The sequence below is a fragment of the Schistocerca cancellata genome, chromosome 6 (assembly GCF_023864275.1).
Source record: "Schistocerca cancellata isolate TAMUIC-IGC-003103 chromosome 6, iqSchCanc2.1, whole genome shotgun sequence".
In the NCBI taxonomy this organism is placed as follows: Eukaryota; Metazoa; Arthropoda; class Insecta; order Orthoptera; family Acrididae; genus Schistocerca; species Schistocerca cancellata.
Genome location: NC_064631.1, coordinates 716383290 through 716407958, shown reverse-complemented (window position 1 = coordinate 716407958; position 24669 = coordinate 716383290).

Here is a 24669-nt window from a genome sequence, read left to right as displayed (position 1 = left end):
CTTTTAAGCCGAAAATGGGGTCGTTCCCCCCTTTTCACTCGGGCCCATGCTGTTCGCTCCACGGGCAGTCACCGGCCGACATAGGCTGGGTCGTTCTCTGAAGGGACCGGCGTCCCGTTGTTCGGTTTCTGTCCCGAACTAAAAGCTCCTGTAACCGTCGTGTCTGGAATGTATGTGTATACGCCAGCCTCGAGTATTTCAACCCCGGTGCGCTTACTTGTTATTTTCATATCGTTTACATGAATTCATACAACATTGACTTTATCTTATCGAGTTTGGGTTCGAATGAAGCGTCTTGATGTGCAGAATATGTAAGCAATGAAGGTCAAGGTACCATGACGTCTTACACCGTGACCACGTATAATATGTAGTGCTCAAAGATGAATGTTCTCAGACGGCGTATAACGTACATTTTATGGATGACAATGCGCCATGTCACTGGGCCAGGAATGTTCGTGATTGTTTTGAAGAACTTTCTGGACAGTTCTAGCGAATGATTTGGCCACCCAGATCACCTGACATAAATCCCATCGAACATTTGTGGAAGATAAACCGAGATGCAGGACGTGCACATAGTCCTGCACCTGCAACACTTTCGCGATTATGGACGGTGGTGGAGGCAGCGTGGCTCACTATTTCTGCAGGAGACTGCCAACGACTTTTTGCGTCCATGGCACGTCGAGTTCCTGCACACCGCTGAACAAAAGGAGGTCCGATAATGTATTAGGAGGCATCCCATGACTTATCACCTCAGTGGGTGTCGCTTGTCGTAATACGCAGGGGCTGGTTGAAGATGATGCAGTTGTCAATAGGAACAAGATAACCAGTGCTGGTAGACTTACAGAGGATCGGAGATTGGTCTGGTTGTAAATAAATGTAACATATTGTACACACAAAGGAGAAACAAAGTCCAGTATTATTCTATTAAACAACTACTGCAAACTGCAACTACTCGAAACTGCAACTACTCGAAACTGCAACTACTCGAAACTGCAACTACTCGAAACTGCAACTACTCGAAACTGCAACTACTCGAAACTGCAACTACTCGAAACTGCAACTACTCGAAACTGCAACTACTCGAAACTGCAACTACCGCAAAAATACTAAGGAGTGAGCATCCAGAGCGACCTCCAGTGGGATGACTACGTAACGCAATAGCAGATGCCTGGCTGAAAGGAATTTTAGGGATGTGTGATTCATCCAAGACAGAAGTGGCTTACAAAACACTACTGTTGAAAAAACCGCGTTATTGTGTATGGGATTTGAAACTCGTAAGAGCAAAATTTTAAAAAGTTCTTTAAGTATTTGAAACAACTTTAAGACTCTTTTATATTGTGTGATTCATTGAAAGCTTTATGGTGGCCCTTACAACGTCGGTTTTGGGTTGTTCACTGCGATCAGTATTGTTTAAAAGCCACTGATTCGAATAAATGTTGTGACAAAGACCTTTCTCTATTGTGGGAATGTTGAGTCAAGCACTTTAACATTCCCAGCTCGACGCTACCTGCCATTTCGAGGATAGAAAATACGACTATGAGATTAATATACGTGGATTATTTTCTCTGTCTTTCGGTAAGCTAGAGAACAGGGTGATGAATAGAAAATGTGTGTGGTAGTTAACAGGTTCAGTGAGAGTATTCTTGCGGATTTCTTTTTTTTTTTTTTTTTTTTGGACAGTCGTCAGAATCACAGTGGCGCAGCAATAGCCGGCACATCTGTCATCAAACGAATACAATTCACTGAAAAGAAATGAAGCAAATGAGGATGAAATCAATGAAGCTTCAGCCACAGGAGACGTTGTAAGTAAAAGTCGTTAAGAAATGCTGAAATTGCAGTAAAAAGAATGTTGTTTGTTATGTTGTCGTCGTCTCCAGTCCGAAGTAATAGAAAAACTTCTAATAACAATTTGAAAAAAACTTCATAATTTTCATTCTATGCGTTGCCCTTTAGAAAAGTCTGGTGTCTACAAAATTATCTGCGATACTTGCTCCTCTTACTATATAGGACGAACAGGACGTGCCTTCACTACCACATATAAAGGACACTTGCTAAGAAAAAATGGCACTAGCCCCCAAAATTCGTCTTTTGCCGACCGACAGGTCATTCACCTAAAGCCATCTGCGATAGCGACATTTTGCACACCGAAAGGATAGGGGGGAGACTAGATATTCTAGAAGAATTACAGATTTCCTAGCATTTTGCTCAAAATGATAGCCTCATCCTTAACAACAGCTACAGCTACGTAACAAAAATTTTTTCAACGGTATAAAGCCGTTACTCGATATCTGACTTCGGGTCTCCTTGTGCAAGTTGCCGAAATGTTCTTTTCCTTCTAAGGTAGTCCTTTGTTTTTCAGTTATCAAATTTTTTTGGCAGCATTTCACGTCAATATTGCTTTCTACGAGTTGTCATTCAGTCCTATCTACATTTTCATAATGATGTTTTCATGTTTTATCTTACTGTTATAAGCCTTGATGTAGACAAAATGTTATGTTGTATACTACTATCAAACAAAGATTGCTTTCCATTATGTACCAATTACTGTTTATTTATAATCATTTCTGCTTATACTTCAACGTGAAGTAGCCTAATTGTATCTACGGCAACTAGATGGCGTCCTCGTTGCAGTGCCATATTCACCTGGCCGCATTGTTACCTCAGTCCGTTCTGCAACCTGCACCACGCAACTAACGAGCAGCCCTTAGTGGCTCGCCATCAGTTTTCTTTATCTTAAACAGCTTTGTGACTAATGCCCCTTTGGGATATTTATTATTTTATAAATGACATGTAAGTACTGTCAATCTTTTACGATGATTCCGTACTTATACCCTATCATACGTTTTTAGTCATTATTCTGTGACCATGTTATAGAATATAGATCATTCTTTGTTTTAAATTCTGAAGAAGACACTCCTAGCAGTGTTGAAACCAGGTTAATTTGTTTAAAATATAGTGACCGAGGGCTGTTTCTTTTCCAATTGTAACTATTCACGGTCTCTGAATATGCATTAAATTTATATTCGATATAAATAAATCTCTTTTTCAAAGCGTAGTCTCCTGCCAGTCTACATTTTATGTACCCTCTACTTCGGGCATCGATTGTTATTTCGCTGCCAAAATCGCAGACCTTAACTACCACTTTTAGTGTCTCATTTCCTAACATAATACCCTCAGCAGCGCCTGATTTACCTGGACGCACTGCATTACCCTTTGATTAATCTCCATCTTGTAGCCATTTTTCAAGACACTGTTCATTCCGTTCATTCTGTTCAACTGCTTTCTCAAGTCCTTAGCCGTGTCTAACAATTACAATGTCATCAGCAGAGCTCCATTTTTATATACCTTTTCCATTAACTATAATTCCAATTCCAAATTTCTTATTGGTTTCCTTCACATCCTGTTCAACACACAAATTGAATAGCATTACGTATAGGCTACAATCCAGTCTCACTGCCTTCTCAACCACTGCGTCCCTTTCATGTACTCAGAATCTTTTAACTGCAGTTGTGAATCATCTTATGTCCCCTGTATTTTATTCATTATACCTTCAAAATTTCGTAGAGTATTTCAGATAACATCGTCAAAGGCTTTCGCAAAATCTACAAATGCTATAGATGGAGGTTTGCCGTTCTTCAGTTTATCTAGCAGCAGAAGAAGTAGGGTCAGTACTGTGTCGTGTGCTCATGCATTTCCCCGGTACCCAAACTGACCTCTCAATGCTTCTGCAAGTAATTTGTGTCAGTAATTTACAACGATGGCTTACTAAATTGTTGGTTCTGTAATACTCCTACATGTTAGCACCCGCGCACTTTGGGACTCGAGTTATTACATTCATTTAGAAGTGTTAATGTCTTTCAGTCCCAACGTATTTACATACTAGATAGAATAATTTTGTCACGCATCTTCTTCCCAAAGATCTAAACAGTTCTGAGAGGGAGTCATCTACTGCAGGTGCCTACATCGTGACAAATGAAGTGGCATAGATGTCATTCGTCTCATTTCAGTGAAATTGATTCAGTTGCCCATAGGGCAGGACAACCAACGGCTGTTCTCTAGTCCTGTTTCCGGAGTGCTGCTGCTGCCACATAAGCCCTGGGAGAAAAATTGGCTGCAGAGTTCGGAAGTAATCGGAGGAAATGTAAGTGACAATCTTCGTATGGGTCGGCCTGGGAACATACTGAGACAGCGTAACGGTTAAGGTAACCCTCATGAAAAGCGTAGAATCGGTTTTAGAGTCGCGGTCTAGCATAAACGTCATTTGTCTAGAAATACTGGTTAAACGTATTGAAACACGGTCGCTGAGAAACTGACAAAATATAGCCCTAGTGAGATCCGTGTTTAGCGTTATCTGCCCAGTCTCATATGCCAAACAGATCAAGGTGTTTCAACACAGCATTAAAGAAAAAGCTCCAAGTAGAGCCCCCTCTGGTCTTGTACTATCTATCTAATTGAAATAGATCTCATACTCCTTATTTCCAAATACTTAATCCAATCGAGTCAATACAGTAAGTTTGTAACCTCCCCACAGAAATTATTTTAAATTAAAAACCATGAACCAAGTGTAACCTCCGCACAAAAATAATAATTAAATGAATTTTATATATTGTAACCTCTGAACAAAATTGGCTCCCATTTATAATCTCTGTGCAGAAACGCATTCACATTTAATGTAACCACAAAATTCAATTCCTAAACCCGGAAATAATCAAAAATTCAGTAACCTGGTAAATTTTATGACGACAGCAGCGGTGCGCCTCGGCCCTGTATTCTGAATAAAAAAAGGAAAAATTCTTACCTCAATAAAAACTGCGAATATATCTGCTCTTACGTAAAAACTTTTCGGCGCAGTTTCGTGCAATGCTGGGCTATATTTTTTTTTTATTCTTGGAAGGGATGATCATGCATTGGAAATATTCTTTAAATTGAAATGAATGCTTTTCTTAAAAAAAAATTACTTTCTATTATAAAAATTATTATTGGGGCATTTTTTTTAAAAAGAAATTAATGACAGTTAATATACATTACTAGATATGCGCAAGGCTGCTTCTTTACCTTCTACAATAATACTCATCCTGCAGAGTCCCGACCAGAGCAGACTGCCGACACGCGCAGGAACGCGCCGACTACTGCCGACTATTGACGACTACTGCATACTACTGAAGACTACTCAAGACTAATGCCGACTAGCGACAAGCAACAGCTAACTACATACTACTCTCTGGTCAGAGACTCTGTCATGCCTCGCCCATCGCCGGCAACGCATACGTCTTACAAGTTTCCGTAGGTCGCACGAAGAACGATTCGTCGAAAAATAACTCTAGTGCAATATCATATACAACTTTGACAGAAGAGACTACAATGTTTTTCCACGATTAAGTCTTTAGACACATTAGCAATTTCCTAGAACTGTGAAGAATAATTTAAAAATGTTGTGTACGTGCTGCACGGTAATCTTCACGTCATTATCTGACAGACCATAGGAATATTGTTACTTTTTATGCCTCGCGGTAATCACCTCTTACGCGTAAAGGAGTACACAGCACATTATAAAATATTAGATCATTCCTCAGCAAAAGCTTTGACTACTGAACCTGCAGCATAAATTAAGGCAATAGTCATGAGTAAACTAATGAATGTTTACAAACATTTCATTGCCACCACCACGATCTCCAGCGGCACTGCTACCACAACGACCATTGTTTAATATTTTTTGTGGAATCTAAAATTTAAAAACCTCTCTCACACCGGCCTGATTTAGCTTCACTGATCAGGATAGTAAAAACATGCGTATGTTAAGGGAATTTCATTCACAAAGCAGGCTTACCACATTCACACAGTTCAATACTGTTCTATCCTGATTAAATTGAGCTTAAATTAAATTCCATAAGGCAGTGAAGCCATTTCGAAGTCTCGGTGCGACGAAAATTGTCAGTCGATCTCCTGAAAACATTTGTAATAATTATTAACTTTCGGTGATCACATGGGGAAGACCGGAGATCTGCTGGTAAGACCGTGTTAGCCTATTTATTTGAAGTAACTGGATATCTTGAGCATACAAAACGGCAGGTTCGTCCAGTGTAAATCAGATGTTCCCCACTGATCCCGTGCAACACAGCGTAGTAAGCAGACACTGTCAATAATAATAATCCGTTAAATAATACGGGAACACACTTACTTTAGTTTAGTTCATGTATTAAATTCCTTCTCATACAGAATCTCATCAAGATGGCGACTAGCTCAACAATACATACATATACATCCTCCTCCTTTCACGACTAATCGGCCAGAAGTCCGTCATTCTTTTCATAAGAGAAAACATAGATGGCAGAGAAGCTATTCCATGGAGTAAATGGACGCTCCAAGGAATAATTGGGCTTGAAACTACTTTGCATTGATAATCGGTAAGATAAGAAGAGATATTTCGAGATATGTACTGAGTTATATAATTTATAAAATTTCTGAAAATATCGCGGAGAGAGCGCTGCAAGGGACATTACAATTGCCAACTTTGACATCGAAATTACTGCAGTAATCCTTATCCTACCATACCCACAATTACAACCATGAAGCACACAAACACACACACATTTATGTCCTGAAGTCTCAGACTTGCTCCCAAAGATAAACAAATATCAAATCATATATGTTTCTCTTTCGAGTAGTATCAGCCTTTCTACTTAGTGAATTAGAACTATTAGTTTACATTTAAATGTGTATGTATGTTGATTTTGAACACATTACTTAATTTTAACGTACGGTTAAATCAATTTTATTTTTAATGCAGTGTTTTCATAATCTTATTTGGCACTGACTTGGTGTCATTTTTCTTTTACTGCAGATGGCTTGAAATCGAACTCGGTTTGGTTCGTCAGTAAGTTTCATGGTAGTGTCTTTGGCGTGTTTTAAGCTGTGTGCTTGCAGATGTATGTGGGGATCGGAAGTGATGTAGTGATTTACCATTAGTGACACCTCTTCACTGCCACGTTCAATACTAAATTTACGTTCTACTCCCAAACACGAAAAAATGATAGGGCGTGCTGGAAAGTGATGCCTTCCAATTTTTATGTGAAAGCTCTTGAAGCTTATTAAATAAAACAAACTTTTAAAAAATTCTATATCTTTATTCTTAATGCCTATATACAGTATTTATTTTACAACGTAGTCGCTCTAGTGACGAACACATTCCTCCCAACGAGAGCTCAGTTTTTTGACACGATGACTGTAGAATGTCTGGCCGGCCGGGGTGGTCAAGCGGTTCTAGGAGCTACAGTCTGGAGCCGCGCGACCGCTACGGTCGCAGGTTCGAATCCTGCCTCGGTCATGGATGTGTGTGATGTCCTTAAGTTGGTTAGGTTTAAGTAGTTCTAAGTTCTAGGGGACTGATGACCTTAGAAGTTAAGTCCCAGAAGTGCTCAGGGCCATTTGAACCATTTTGAGCTGTAGAATGTCTGACTTTGTTGACGTAGCTACAACCTTACCTCTGCTTGCACCACTTCGCCACTATCGAAGTGAAGTCCTCGAAGGAGTTCTTTAAGTTCTGAAAGCAGATGAAAAAACTGTTGGGACCAATTCAGAACTGTATGGAGGACGATCGTTGAGAGTGAGCCCGAGGCGTCGTATTGTTGCAGATGTCGCAGCGCGTTTGTCGTCTGGCATTATCTCGCTGAAAGGGACGGTGCTCTCTGTGTGGACGAATCTTGACTATAGCAAGCTGTTTCTCATTCACCGACATAGCTGCGTTACACACTGCCATGTTACACGATACGATCCGGAGTCCTCTAGCGGCAGAGGGCTCTAAATTTGTAGACATGAAGAATATAATGTACAATGTTAATAACGTTTAACATGTTCGTATGTGTGGCCATCCTCCGCAGCAAGCATATAAATACTTGTTTTGTAAATGAAACTGCCTTTTCCTGCTGCTACTTTATTTATCCCATACGCGTTTCGTCTTACCTTGTTCTAAGGCAGAGGTTCCCAAACTTTTGTTTGTCACGTCTCCCTTCTGCCGAAAAGAAAACTTCCGTGCCCCCCTCTACAAAAATATAGAGATTTTTATTAATTATCAAGAAACTATTGAAAAATTTGTGATGGTGACGTCGTGTAACATTGTAGGCTGTTAATGTATCGAGTCGCAGTTATTACGTCATCAGTCTAGTCTAGTGAGTATAAGCCACTCCTAAAGTAAAGAAAGTCCTTGGTAAACAAGGAAAAATATTTGCGACCTTTGCAGATTAGTGGATGCGGGCCATTGTTTTAAGTTGAGTGTAGCTTATTACTTTCACTCATTATCAAAAAGAGTCACTCAGTCATGGTGTTAACGAACATCACTAATTTGTACGCCTATAGCGCTCCCCATTGTCATTGCGCATAGGTTGGCATTTATGTCAACGACGACAGCAACCGAGCGGCGGCAAAGGCCCAGTTCCCAGAACTAGACAAAAAATAAAAAATAAGTTTTACGAAATAATTTTGCAGGCTACTCAGAACTTTAATAAATATGAATAAAACAACTTCCTTACCTTGATTACATTCTCTTTCTGCACACCATTTCTTCACCAGTATACGATTTTAGGATTACTCTTCGCTTGCCGTATCTAGGATAAACTTTTGCTGTGTCTTCATCCAGAAGAAATACTATTATTAGTTGAAATAACATACCACACGTAACATCAGGATCCATAAGGATCACACGCAGTATTTATATTTAAATCAGATTCACCATGTTTATTTTATATTGTTTCTTCGAGGAGGAGATTAGTGTTTAACGTCCCGTCGACAACGAGGTCATTAGAGACGGAGCGCAAGCTCGGGTGAGGGAAGGACGAGGAAGGAAATCGGCCGTGCCGTTTCAAAGGAACCATCCCGGCATTTGCCTGAAGCGATTTAGTAAAATCACGGAAATTCTAAATCAGGATGGCCGGAGACGGGATTGAACCATCGTCCTCCCGAATGCGAGTCCAGTGTGCTAACCACTGCGCCACCTCGCTCGGTTTGTTTCTTCGAAATGGCTTTTTTATAATTTTACAGTATTAGCTACATGTAAGGATAGTTAGGAGAAATTAGTTCTCTTATAATGTGAAGTATTTATTATAAAAATATTATTTCCACACACACATATGGCAAGAAAAACAAATAAATCAATGTGAAGGATGAGCTTGCATATTTTTTACAAGATTTTGAATTTGTGGCTGAATAGTAGAACCTGCGCAACATAAATCATTGGCAATACTGTGTTTGGTTCTAAGCTTGTTTTTTTATCGCCACTACCGCTGAAAATGCTCTTACGCACAAATAAGTGCTTGAAAATGGTAAATACAATTTCAGTGCTTGTTCTGCTGTGCTGGGATACACCGTGTGATATTTCACTCAAAATAAAGGCTTATCCATCTTCTCAAAGTCATACTTCGATGCAGAATCATTTTTAATTTCTAAGAATTCCTCTTGTAGTCTGTCTGGCAACACATCCACGTCAACGTGAAATGGATCCGTTGCTAACCTATAATAAATTTTATCATTACAACTGTTAGGGAAGTATCGTTAGAATTCATCAATGAGGTGCTGCAAATGATTCAATATTTTACTCTTAGTATAAGTATCCTTAAAATCGTTGTCAAATCGGGCTTCTTCCAGGATTCCAAACAATCTGGGAAAGCAGGAATAACTGCAGGCTAAAACTTTACGTTTCCATAGTTGCAAATTATCAGTAAACGATTTGATGGCATCCCGATAAAAATTATGTTTGACTCTCCACATTGTAATTTCAAATTCAATGTGTTTAAAGATTCGAAAATATCTGGCAGATAAGCCAATGCAACATGAACACCGGGATTTCTAAATTCCACATACAGTTCAGTTTGTTTGTTATTTTCCAAAAACTGCATCACTTCGTCTCGAAGTTCAAATAATCTTCCTAGCATATTTCCTTTTGAGAGCCAGCGTACTTCTGTATGAAATAAAAGTGTTTTATACTCTGCTGCCAAGTCTTCACAACAGGCCGTAAATAACCTGGAAATTAACGCACTCTTATTAATATGATTCACGATTTTGATGCACAATTTGAAGACATCATTGAGTTCCTTTGGAAGTGTCTTAGCTGCCAATGCTTGACGGTGTGTTCCACAGTGGATAGTAGTAACACCAGGGTTTTTTCTCTGACATTTTGCACGAATCCTGAGCGACATCCAAGCATTGATGGGGCGCCGTCTGTGCATACGCCTATCAGTTTCAGTCACGATAACCCATTTTTACAAAAGAATTCAGAGATGGCTGCCATTACATGAACTGCTTTTGAAGTTGTCTTTAACTCTGTAGAAAACAGCAACTCTTCTTTAATTGCTTAATTTTCTATATAGCGAACGAAAGCTAGCAGTTGGCAACAATTCGCAACATCGGTACTCTGGTCTAACTGTTTTCCGAAAAACTGCGATTGTTTGACAGCCGTAACTAATTGATTTTGTATGTCTTCGGTCATATCATCAATCCGACGTTTCACAGTATTGTCAGAAAGCGGTATTTGTGAAAGTTTTTGTTTACTTTCTGACCCAAGAACAATATCAGCAGCTTTCAACAAACAGGGTTTGACTAGTGTCTCTCCGATAATATGACTTTTCTTGGTCCTTGAAATAAGTAGCGATAATTCATACGAGGCTTCCAGTACCTTTTCTGATGTCTGAGCGAAGGATCCAGCAGTGTCCAACTTCATTCGTTTCAAATTATCACATTTTGCAGCAAAAATTTCCTTCGGCTTCTCTTTCAATGCACCATGCTTTGCCCACAAATGGCGTTCCAGATGAAAAGGTCTCATGGAATCATTGCTCAATACCTCGTAGCAAATAACACATTGCGGCTGGTCAACTGCATTTTTTTGTATAGAAGCAAAACCGTACTTGATATAATCATCATTATATTTACGTTTTTTCACGACACTCATGGTGAAGTAAAAAGAAAAGAAGAAGTTAACAGTATAATTTCGCACTAATACTGATTTTACTGAGGCACAACTGTGAAAGATTCAACGCGATTTCAGCAAAATCCAATACATCAGATGTGTCGACAACTGCAGGCAACCAACTGAAATAAAGGAAAGCTATTGTCGTCTGTCGTCACCTCAGATGACTGCCTGCGAGGTGTGGGGCGAAGAACGGGGAAGCCCAGCCGCGGCGCAGGTTGTCAGTGCGCTGTCTGTCTGCGATCTGATGGCAGAGCAGGGCTCTTGCTGGGAGAAACGGGCTTTTCCCGGATTAGCGCAGAAACAGCCTCCAGGCACCCTAAGAATTTGCTACCTGTTCTGCGGTGCTGTTCTGAGCAGTGCAGCCTGGGGTTTTATGCGAAATTCGTTTTCGTGCTCCTATCTTTCGTTACTTTTAAACGAAACGTTATAAGTTTTGAGATAACATCAATGAATTGGTTGTCAAATTTCACAGTAATTAAGTAAGGTCATGGATACACCGCACACATCGCTGGAAACTGTGCACAGAGCCAAGCAGTTATCTCTGTACTCGTACCAAAAGAAGCCATTGTCACAGCAAAGAACGTACACTAATTTCAAACGAAATTATGCCGTATTTCAAAAAGGCAGAAGAAAAATAACTGTTTTGTCAGATAAGTAATCCGAATGAAAGAGCTGTGGTACTGACCGTTCGAAAAAAATATATATATAAAAAAATAAATAGCTTCACTAATGGACTTCATTGTCTACCTAGCTGGGTTATGTTTCATTGTTAGCCCTCACGACAATGTTTCCAGAACGGCGTGAAGTACTCTGCCCAGAGCGAACACTTGTACTAGTTTCGCATTCACGTCGTGCACATTTTTCTGGTGGCAAAGGCCATAACCTGGCGTCCAAATTACGAACCCACCAGTTCATTTGAAGCGTATGCAGTCTATTAAAGTCACTGTAATCGCATCACATGGGGATCCGCCGGTTGACAGGGTAATAAAACGGCATTTTTGCAGTTGCGCAGTATAAGTGATTATTACTCTGAAGAACATAGCCTACTACGGCTAAAAGTTATAACATAATTACGTTCAGTTCATGTGTACAAATGTACGGAATAGTTAATACCTGACTTTTCTGTTTTCCAGTTGTCAGAAGTAAGTTGTTTACAAATCTAATATATTAGAATTAACGCTTATCGTCTTCGTAATTTTGAGAGTTTCTGTGTGTGACATTCTAAACGTGATCTTCAAAAGCTGTATGTTCTAGGATAGGTTATTGAGATAGGATTGCGGGAAGTGGGACGCCAAACGATTGCATTTAGCACCATAATCTATCATAAATACCGGCACATTCATTTTTATTAACATATCGATATTAAAAAGAAAAATAAGTTTATACCGCTAGCTCCACCTGCGCCCCCCTTGCAACATCATCACGCCCCCCCCCCCCCCCCCCCCAGGAGGGTGCGCCCCCCAGTTTGGGAACCTCTGTTCTAAGGCATCGTAAATGGAATATATGAAGGTACAGTTGTGATAGTTTTAGATCATTAAACAGTTGGCGTCGAGATTTTTTTGTAAAAAAGTAATTACTTACGTTTTGCTGATCTGCGTTTCGTCACATCTGGTCTGGATGTCGCACTACCGCTTTTATTACTGCCATATATGCGCAACTTTGTGTTCCGACCTCGTTCCCACTCTTCACCATGTTTCTCACTGTTTTTTGTGGTGTTCTATTGTTTTTTTGCCACTCCATGTAACTATTTCGTCGGACACTGCTTTTCACAACGTAAATATTGCGATTCCATTACGCGTTTCCTCCTCTTAGGCGTGTTTACCTATTTGTTGCCAACCTAAAGAACTAAAGAAGTATGAAGTATATGTATTTGTATGAGAGAGAGAGAGAGAGAGAGAGAGAGAGAGAGAGAGAGAGAGTGTATCGACAAGTTTTTTTTAGGTTGGTGGATTGAATTGTATGGTGTTGTACTGGCTGTTAGCGAGTGGATCAAAACTTTGGTGACAGCTGATCTGACTTTTCGTTTCATTATTCTGTGGAAGGTTTGATGGGTAAGTGAGTGTGAAGATGATGGGTGATATTATTGTATTGGACAGTATCATATTTATCCTTTTTGGGAGCGTTATTCTATTTGTGTAAATAATGAATTGCTTTGGCTTTCTATATGTGGTAATTTTCTTGCAGGGTTAGGTGGTGTTTTTTTATTGTTGATTCTAATTATTTCCATGTTATCTTCTCTCGTGGTTGGTTTGTGGTCATTTTCTCCTAGGTGTTCTGCAGATGTGGAGTGGTTTGTCCCTTATTTCCAGGCTCTTATGTGTTCTTTGTATCTGACATCAAATGTTCTACCTGTTTGTCCTATGTATCTGTTTTCACTGTAGTTGATAAAAAACACCACCTAAACCTATAAGAAAATTACCACATACAGCAAACCAAAGGAGAAAGGAAAACCCTGTTGAATGACTAAGTATGCATGTCAAGCAATTCATTATTTACACTAATAAATAATAGAATAACGCTCACAAACAGGATCAACATAATAATACTGTCCAATATAATAATAATACCACCCAACATAAACAATAATGCATGACAAATATTTACAAATGTAACCTAATGTACCTTCCAAAGGTCCCAAGTGGAATGGTCGTCATTTTTTTAAGGAACACCATATGAAAGAATCATTTTACAAACACTAATGCACTGAATTTAAAATAAAGTTTTTTATTTATAAGGTAATTAACATGTAATAGAACTACTATAATACTTATTTACGATGAACACATTACTGCACTGAAATTGTGCAGAAGTTATATTGCACACAAATCAGTTGGTTCTACTGAGAAATTCATCAGTGGAGTAGAAGGAGTTGGCCACCAATAAATCCTTTAGGCTTCTCTTAAACTCAATTTCATTGGTTGTTAAGCTTTTTATGGCTGCTGGCAAGTTATTGAAAATGTGTGTTCCTGAATAATGGACACCTTTTTGTTCAAGAATAAGTGACTAACACCACAAAAAGGAGAGAGAAACATGGTGAACAGTGGGAAGGAGGTCAGAAGGCAAAGCTGTGCTTATATGGCAGTAATGAAAGTGGTAGTGCAACCTTCAGACCAGATGTGAGGAAACGCAGATCAGAAAATCGTAAGTAATTACTTTTTTACAAAAAATCGCGACGTGAACTGTTCAATGATCTGAAACTAACAAAACTGTATCTTTATAGAGCTCACTGATGGTGCCTTAGAACAAGATAACGCGAAACGCGTATGGGATAAATATATTAAGTAGGAGCAGGAAAATGCAGTTTTATTTACAAAACAAGTATTAATCACGTTTGTTTCGTTTAAGAAAGTTCGAGAGTTTTCACATAAAAAATTCGGAGTCATCGCTTTTCAGAACGCCCTCGTAATTTCAGTAACAAATTGTCCTCACTCTGAACTCTCATGTGAGTTCCACCTTTATAACAGAACTTTCATACAATTGTATCCAATATGGAAAAATAGAAATATCACATACAAAACAAAAATCCGTATTTTTAATACAAATGTGAAGGCTGTCCTTCTGTACGCCAGTGAAAGCTGGAAAATGGATAAAAAGATAACAACAGCTTCATAAATAGATGTCTTCGACGCATCATGAATATCTGGTGGCCAGAAAAAATATGTAATGAGGAGCTCTGGCGAATAACAAACCAGATACCTATAGAAGACCAGATACGAGAGAGAAAGTGGGGCTGGTTGGGGCACACCTTGAGAAAACCAGATGGAGCCATCGAGAAAAAAGCATTGGAATGGAATCCCCAGGAACAAGGAAGAGAGGAAGACCAAGGGGCACATGGAAGAGGACAGAGGAAGGGGAAGCAAAAAGAGTTGGCAAGACCTGGGCAGAATTGAGGCAAAAGGCCAAAGACAGAGACGGATGGCGAGTTCTCCTGGATGCCCTATGCCCCCATAGGGGCCAAAGGAATTAAGTCATGAGTTTCAAAATTTTGATGTGAATTTTTGTATACTTGTAATCATTTTTAGTATTTCAATGGTTTTCTGACCTGATTTAATCCCACAGTATGGAACTATTATTGGAATAGAATAAAGATCAGAAAACGAGGTCTCTTGTGCGCTACACTTCATCCATTATTTTCATTAGCCACTTGAAATCATTCCTGTTCTCGTAGCTGACAGACAGCTATGTACGTACAATAGAGACGAGGCCAAGTATAATAATTGTCCAAAGGATTTGATAACATTTAATGTGCTAGGTAAAGGAGATATATTCCTGAGTTACTTTGTTTACCGGACATTAATTTAAAGAGGAATTAAGACAAGTGAATCTAACGAACGTACGCGGCTTTGGATACGGGTTACGAGATCGCTGTTTCTGAACGTAACTAATGGAACTTAAACCCTGAACACCATTATTTGGAAAACTTTGACACGCCACTTGCCCTTTAATGCTCACTATGGAGGTGCTGCTGCTGTTGTGAAGCTGTTACCCTCTGAAGTTCGGGAGCTTCCGTGCTACCTTTTATCACCGTCCGTTGAACAGCAGCGTCGGTAGCAAACTGTGTTTGGGCAACAAGTGCAACTTTCTCCGGCGAGAACAGTCGCTCGCTCCACAGCGCAGCAGTTTGGCTGCACACTCTTGGAACTTAAAACAGCCCTTCAGACGGAGCTCGAGCCCCAAATTAAATTATCGGAGAGGTAGGTGGAGATAAAGAGAGAGGGGAGGGGGGGGGAGTAAAGCGGAGAGAGAGAGAGAGAGAGAGAGAGAGCGAGAGAGAGAGAGAGAGAGCGCAGGTTCTTTTGTCTCAGGAAATGAAACACTTTGCCTCCCGCCGCCCCCCCCCCCTCCCCTACCCTTGTCGAGGGCTGCTGCGGGGAGAGCGGCACTTGTTAGCGGCGCGACGTTCCCTTGTTTAACACTGCGCGCCCCTAACGAGCTGCAAATTAAGTTCCAGCAACAGCAGCGGCCGCCGCTGCCCTGGAATTCGCCGAACGGAAGCAGCGGCCAGATGTTTCCTCCGCAGTCCCAATTCCGTGTGCAGAACGGACTACGGTTCAGTGAATAACTGCTTTGATTAGTAACTTCTTTGTTCCGAAATAAATTTTTACTCCAATCCCTTTTACGCGGGGCAAACTGCAACAGTCTGCTTAAAACAGAGGTCCTTAATAGGTAATCCGAGAAAATTGTACAATTTGTAGAATACTTGTTTAAATTACTCAGTTAGTTTTCATCTCGCCTCCGTTTTTATTTAATCAGTGGGCCACGTAAGGACTGCGCGCGAGAAGCTAGCGATTACTGCAGTTTATTCGTCTGAGCCACATGTTTTTCACCAATTCAAGGAATTCATCCAAACATTTGCCACCAGTTTTCCGTTTCCCATTACAGAAAATGCCAAACATCGCAATATCCGCTCAAAATTTGTTTCGGATTTGTGCGTCTTCTGGTAATATTCCCAGACCATCTAGATCTTTCTGGAAGTTCATCCATCATGGTAATACTAACCAAATGAACACTGTTTTTGCCTTGTTTCGCAAATTTTATTATGGTTGCGGCACAATCTATGTTTCGAGTTATAAGCACATTTTCAAGTACATTACTCGTTTCAAAGGTGGTAATGCAAGGTAAACATAATGATAAGATAAGGATAATCTTAACTTCTTAATGTAGCGATCCTTGGCTTAAGGTAAAATTACTTCAATCACCTCTTTCTTTTGACAAATTACATATGGAATTACACAATTCAGCAGTTACACTAACATGACTTAGTATACCTAAGAATAAAGTTATGAATCAGGCCAGAACTTCTTATCTACTGATGGATTGAAGCTCGAAGTTTTACTTCCTTCCCGGAGTTGTGATATCATCAAAACAGGTGAATAACTGAATTAAGTTTCCCGTTTAATCTGTCTTTTAATTTCTAGAATTTCTATCTGACTGAGTTTAGCTCTCTTTTCCTCCGTGTGTAAGACTAGTGTTTACATCCCCACGCCTATTATTAAACGAGCAAACCCAATAAAATTGTTCACCACCTTTAGATGATATAACTCTGGGATAGAAGTGAAACTTTCGGCCTCAATCCATCAGTAGATAAAAACTTCTATGCTGATGCATAACTTTATTCCTAGGAATGCTAAGTCATGTTAGTGTAATTGCTGAATTGTGTAATTCCATACGTAATTTATCAAAAAATTGTTATTGAAGTAATTTTACATTAAGCCAAGGATCGATGTAGTAAGAAGTTGAGATGACTATCTTTACCTTATATCATGTTTACCTTTCATTATCTTCTTTATCCGAAACCTAGGTTGTGCAGTAACCATGATAAAATTTGTGAAATAGGGCAAGCATAGTATTTGTTTAGTTAGTTTACAATGTTTACATTGTTTCACCACGAACTCACAGTTGATTCAGTTAAAATCATGGTAATGTTTATGTTTTTGACTCAAAGTCGTTGAGATGCGATACTTTCCATTTGGTGTAACTCACTCTTCCTCCAAGACAGTAAAACAGAATTTTGCGTTTGAGCATTGTGTTGTGATGCAGTACATTTCTTGTACCGATATTGTTATGTTTGGACCGAGTATACTGCGTAATATCTTTCGACGTCTCTCTCTTTTTATCGTTATTTTTTTTCCTCTTCTTGGAACCACTGAAGTGGAATGAGTGGGCAGAGATCAACTACTTATATGGAATGCAGAAGTGGTGTTCGGGGTGACTCCTTCCATGTCTCACAGATATTTGGAACTGAAGATAAAATGATATGACCAGTTTCCATTGTTCTAAAAATCACCTTCGGATCTAAAACAGAAAAAAATTTATTCATAAAAACTTCTATCTACTTGTGTTACAGGGCAGTTTATTCCCTAATTGTGCAGACACCAACAGTCACAACAGTCAGTGAACTCAAACCACCAGTGCTGCATGAAAACTGCAAGCACTGTTCACTACTGCGAATGATTGCATTTCTAATTACTTCTACACCTTATTTCCTCTCGGTATGATGAGGAAGACTTGTTATTTCATCAGCCGTTGGGCTTTTAGCTGGCTCGTGAAAGGGGAGTTTCATTTAGGGGAATGGAACAGTCAAAGAAGTTTTCTGCAGAAAGCCATTCTCTGTGCAGGTAGGGAGCAGATGAGGGCAGGCTGCTACCCAGCCCAGCAGGAATGTTGGGGAAGGCAGGGCGACGAGCCATAAAACTGGACTGGCAAGAAGCTCAAGGAATCCTCCTTAGCTTGGATAAGGATCTGAAAGACAGGAGAAAACAAAGTGAGGAACCATGAGAGCAACCGTTAAATCCTGGTGCGGCCCGCTGCAATATTTGTTCAAATTCTAGTAAGGGGTTCTCTGGTTGGCTCATAGCTATTACTTCAGTAGTGGGGCGAGTGCGTGCGTGCGCGCCCTCGCATCTTTTGATTGGCCATGGCTGAAAATCTATATGAAGTGGGAGAGATTTTCTACCTTACTCCCTGTGCCATGTGAGAAATACACCTTATTGGTTAACCATGACAAAATCCACAGGAGTAGGAAATTGTTAAGCTTGTTTAACGAGCTATCATTGGTCAGAATTCGCAAGGTCTACTGCAATTGGCCAGCAAGATTCTGATACTGATGCAACCAACTAAATTTCGTAGAGGAAAGTTAGAACACACTTCCTGAAAGAATGCTGTAGAAGTCATTTCATCTGCTGGGTCCTAGAGCTGTAGGAGGACGTATCTCTGACAGAGCAGAATACAGAGGCTAGGCTGAACTTAGGGTTTTCAACTGTCTTCTGTCTCTCATAGCTTGAAACTAATAAGCATGTGCCATAGTTGCAGTCACCGAGACAAGGAGAGCATGAAATCAATCTGCATCAGGGTTTAATTTTGTGAATATAATTTTCACAACCAACTAGTTGCACCTATCATGCTCTTAGGGGAGAGTTTTGGTGTTCGTTTATGCCTTTCCAAAGACCTTTTTGTAAATAAGTAATCTTTTCCTCAATCGTTCGCTGTATTTGTGACAATTTTATATTGTTCTTTTGTTTATCCAGGTATCTGTGTCAAGGCTGTAGTTTGATTTCCAATCTCTTGTCCACTTGTTAAATGTATTTATTCTTGATTGAGTTGGTACATCATTTTTGATGTCTCTTGGTAGTAAACCAGCTTGTTATAGTGACCATTTGTTTCCTTTCATAGTTTGAAGGATCCCTTCATTAATATGACAATTTTGAGTGTGGTACCCACGTTTGCATGGTTAATTAGGCCTTCCCTAGTAATTTTCACTCAATAAGCCATTGTCCATTGTGCAACATTGTTTCTTTTAAATTTGCATTATCTTATGGGGATCGTCCCTTCTCTGCAGGTCACTGGGGATGGGATCTGTACATTGTAGAGGTATGCTAAACAGCCCTACTGCCACAGCACACTATTAATACAAAAAGAAAACAGTGATGAACATACCATACAACGTTTTTACAAAGTGTAACACATTACATGCAGTACAATCGAGGGTCGAATCATTAAAACTTCTGTGTGTTTTATGATGCTGCCATTTAAGATAAAAACAAGGATGCATTTGCTAGAGGACCCCAATGTATGCACAATTACATAATAGAGTTTATCATATAAAAACAAATTTAAGCAATATATAAAAGAATGTTCCAGGTTAATTTATGGTTGTAGAAGAGTTCAAAAATTGAAAACAGTAAGATGTGGGAAGGATATATGAGAAGATTAAAGAACATAACACTAATGACCAGGCTGCTAATTGATAATGGAAGGTGCTCCTTTGTAAATTAGGAAGTAATTTAACACATAAAATGTAAGATACAAAAAATGTTGTACCATCATTCTGAAATATGTTTTGAGAAAAAGTGCATTGTATTATGTATTATACAAGTGTATGCTGACGTTAAGGTTGCACAATCTATGAACACTAAAGCTGAACTACTATGGTGAAAATGCATATACGTGAGTCATATAAAATAAATGACTTGCTCAAGAGGGAAGTTCCATAAGCTCTACAGTGTTTTGCCACAACCACAATACGATTATGATTTGCAAGGTACTGAGAATACAAGCGCAAAAAAATACAGAATTGATTCGCAAAAGATATGACGAAATGGTTTACGACTTATGTAAAAAAATAATAACAATAATGAAGAAAAGAAGGTTGAGAATGTGCATGCATTTCGTGATACCATTGTTAATCTTCCACACATTAAGTTAACTAGCGACGAAGAGGGGCTGTTAGACAAACGGCTCTCATATAATATCCGTTAACGAATTAATGAAGAGAAAATTTGACAGATCATAGCAGAAACCAAAGTTGACTGATGTAGATAAAATGAATAAATTTAACACAGCCAACACAGCAATCAAAGTTAAAAATATGTTATCAGTGAACCAAGACGCTAACATTTTGAGAAACAATGACATGCACAGTCTAAACAACGTGAACAAAAAAATTAGATGGTTAGAAAGCTATCATCACTCAGACTGACAAGAGGAGCACAGCTGTTACTGGATGTGATAGCGAGTATATAAACAAAGCTGAAAATTTTTCACTGTAAATGGCGTTGTACAAATTAAAAAAGATACAACAAAAAATTTCAAAAATGACTTAGGAAGAAAAATTTAGTATATATATATTTGCTCTCAGATACTGAAAACTTATCTTGTAAAGTAATGGACCCACAGATTCCAGAACTGAGATTCCAAACTCCACAAGAACGAGAAATCTGTTTACCCTGTAGTGAATGACATCACACGACTGTGTTATAAGCTTAACAAGCTTCTGCAAGACAAGCTAAAAAGTGTTTACATACATCAGCAATCGTCCAGCACATAAAACAGCTAGGAACTTGCTAAAGAAGTAGAGAACATAAAAACTGCAGATGCTGCAATGTTAGGGTCTGATAATACGCATTCCTACGATCACAGTCATGGTATTTGTACGGGGAAAAAAACACCTCATTCAGAGGCAATGTCGTACCTCAATCTGTAAAGTGGGTGTAGCTTTTAACATGGATACTTGTGTGCACCTGTAGAACCAAGACCGCTTGTGACAGTAAAATAAGGTAGTTGCTGCGATCGGGTTTTCTTTAACATCTCACCGATTACGTGTCTCTTTCTAGGACAGGGTGGAAGGACTCTCAAGAAAAACGTAGGAGACATGCACAAAGATCGTTTATTTTCGGACAGTATTATTTCGTATTGCAGGCAATCATGTACTGACGAAGTATTATATTTAGTAGTAGTAGTAGTAGTAAATGCGTGATATGTTCGCATTTGAGCATTAGGTTTATTAAGTATGTGTTTGTGCAAAGGAAATGACCATATCCACTCGTAAGGAGGGTATGGATTTGACTTGGAGCACTGTGATAGCAAAGGGAAGAGTATGTCCAGTCGTAAGGAAGGTACAGATTTTTCTATTTCCAGAGCCACTGCCGACAGCAGGGTGTACAGGGTTATTACAAATGATTGAAACGATTTCACAGCACTACAATAACTTTATTATTTGAGATATTTTCACAATGCTTTGCACACACATACAAAAACTCAAAAAGTTTTTTTAGGCATTCACAAATGTTCGATATGGGCCCCTTTAGTGATTCGGCAGACATCAAGCCGATAATCAAGTGCCTCCCACACTCGGCGCAGCATGTCCCCATCAATGAATTCGAAAGCATCGTTGATGCTTTAAACCGTGAGATTGCACAAAACACGTTAACTTTTGGTGAATTGTGAATTTGCTGCACGAATGCATGAGGATTCTCTACCGCCCAGATTCGCACATTGTGTCTGTTCACTTCACCATTAAGAAAAAATGTTGCTTCATCACCGAAAACAAGTTTCGCACTGAACGCATCCTCTTCCATGAGCTGTTGCAACCGCGCCGAAAATTCAAAGCGTTTGACTGTCATCGGGTGTCAGGGCTTGTTGCAATTGTAAACGGTAAGGCTTCTGCTGTAGCCTTTTCCGTAAGATTTTCCAAACCGTCGGCTGTGGTACGTTTAGCTCCCTGCTTGCTTTATTCGTCGACTTCCGCGGGCTACGCGTGAAACTTTCCCGCACGCGTTCAACCGTTTCTTCGCTCACTGCAGGCCGACCCGTTGATTTCCCCTTACAGAGGCATCCAGAAGCTTTAAACTGCACATACCATCGCCGAATGGAGTTAGCAGTTGGTGGATCTTCGTTGAACTTCGTCCTGAAGTGTCGTTGCACTGTTATGACTGACTGATGTGAGTGCATTTCAAGCACGACATATGCTTTCTCGGCTCCTGTCGCCATTTTGTCTCACTGCGCTCTCGAGCGCTCTGGCGGCAGAAACCTGAAGAGCGGCTTCAGCCAAACAAAACCTTATGAATTTTTCTACGTATCTGTAGTGTGTCGTGACCATATGTTAATGAATGGAGCTACAGTGAATTTATGAAATCGCTGCAATCATTTGTAATAGCCCTGTATTTCCGATACTTCGTTCATTGTCGAATGCCGTTCAATAGAGACCGCGATCATAACATTTAATTGTAAGTGTAATGATAAAAGACATATGTGACCAGTTTTCTGGAATAATTCCGTGTGTGCATGGGCTGTGGTGGGAATGATTCACGTTCCCCATTAATGGCAGCAGCCGTCCGAACGCCGAGGACTGTTGGCGTGTAGGAATGTATGTGAGTTAACTTTGACGTCTCTAGACGATCGAATAGAGAACTGATACTTGGTATGTGTTGGGCGGCTTTTGTGATCGAGTGGAAATTTGAGAAGATTGTGTATGGAAGTGCGTCTGCACTGGACTGTTATTCCCTCTGATGTAAATTATTCATTTGACTGCTTCTGCACATTTCGGGCCTTTATTTAATTGAGAGAAGATCGACTGTGGTTTGCGTATCTGGCATGTGGAAGACACGTTTCCCTGTTCTCTAGACATGGGAAAGATCTTAGTTGGCTTGTAAATTATAGAGATGATTTGGAGAATGTTAAATTAGCGAGATCGGTATTCGCGGGTGGAGATATTTTTAATCTGTTTCCTTCTAGTTACTCAATGGTCTAGAGCACGTTTCACCTAGCTAAAGTCTCGGGTTTGTAGAGAAATAATTTCCAGTCTGTATCTTTGGAATTATGTTGTGTGAGCGATCGAGAGGCTGCTGCTGTGTGCTTGGTATCGAGAAGTACCGTGATAATGTTATAATGGCTGACGAAGCAGAAATACTTGTGTTCGCATAATCCCAGAGTCTGGAGATGGATGTAGAAAGGCAAGCAAGCAGACAGACAGTAGCGCGTTTGTATCGATGGGGAAAGGAGCATGTCTTTGCACATCAGTTCTGAGAGTGACTTCGATTCAGTGAGGGCTTTCTGATGTAAAATGAGTGATTTTGTATGGCGTATGATATGAATTGTATGTTTACTACATCGATACAGTACACATTGATATACTGCTGAGCTGGAGATCAGTTTCATGCACTAATATTAAAGCTCCTGGCCCCAGTGGGCGGAGAGTGTAAATGAGTATGTGTGTTCACATATTTGACGATATGTATGGCACTCTGCTAAGTTTAGCTGTCTGTGCAATATTGCGATCAGTGTAAAATAGTTTATTGCGGCAGAATGTCACATCTGTAGAACGAAAGAAAAGGTGGATGGTGCTTCCCTAGGAGTGAGGAGCATAGTGACAAAGTGGGTGTGAGAGTAGGCATACAATAATTTTTTCGGGTGCTGTACAGATATAAAAGATAACTACACTCTTTGTGTAAGATGTGTATATATTGCATTGTAAAGTTAATGTGGATTATGTTGAGTAAAATGTGTATATATTTCATTGTAAAGTTAGTGTGGATTATGTTGAGTAAAATGTGTATATATTTCATTGTAAAGTTAGTGTTGTTTATGTTGTGGCATGGCTAGAGAGGATGTCTGTGTGTCCTATCGTGAGGGACACACATATTCAGCATATGGATAACGGAGAGAGATTTCATATGTTGAGAATTATGTGCACTATAGATAGTGAAATTGGTTCCAGACGCACAGCCGTCAAGAGGAGACATTAACTGTACAATGATGGGAATCAGGCTGTAGCAGCAATGGTAATATTTAATTGTAGTTACACTGGTAGATATGTTCCTGTCTTCCAATATCATTGAGAGAGTGATATGTATTTGATGATCTACTGACAAGTTTAGGGGTTTAATTGTCAATGCACTTAAGTGATCTATGCAAAATAATTTTACCGCTGAAAGTCCCACAAAAAAAAGAGGTGGATGGTGCCTGGATATCGGCGGCATCAGTAACTCGGCGAGTAAATTCGATAAGAGCAAATGATAATGTTGGATTCATTCACATGCTTTGTGCTGGGATATGGGAGACTCTACATAGCCGTGCAAACATTTGCGTATGTTGAGAGCAGGATGGGTATCGCATGATGGAGTGGTTATCATGTTAGGTCCGCGAGGAAGACTGCATTGGACGTTATTGTGTGTTACTTTCGTAAAGAGGTTCTGTTAGGGTAAGAATTTCTGTGGATACAAGCTGAGAGAGGACGAAAACTAATACAAAAGCGCATGTTAAATGTTTCTGGGGGACAATGGAATTTACTAGAGTTTGACTTGGTCATTATTTTAGATAGCAATGTGGCTTGAGAGTAAGAGTGAGAACGTTGCTAGATGCACTTGCGATGGTAAGTAGCTACGCGCGGTGAGGCGTCAGTCAATCACGTATGGTCCCTTAGAATCGCTAAGGAG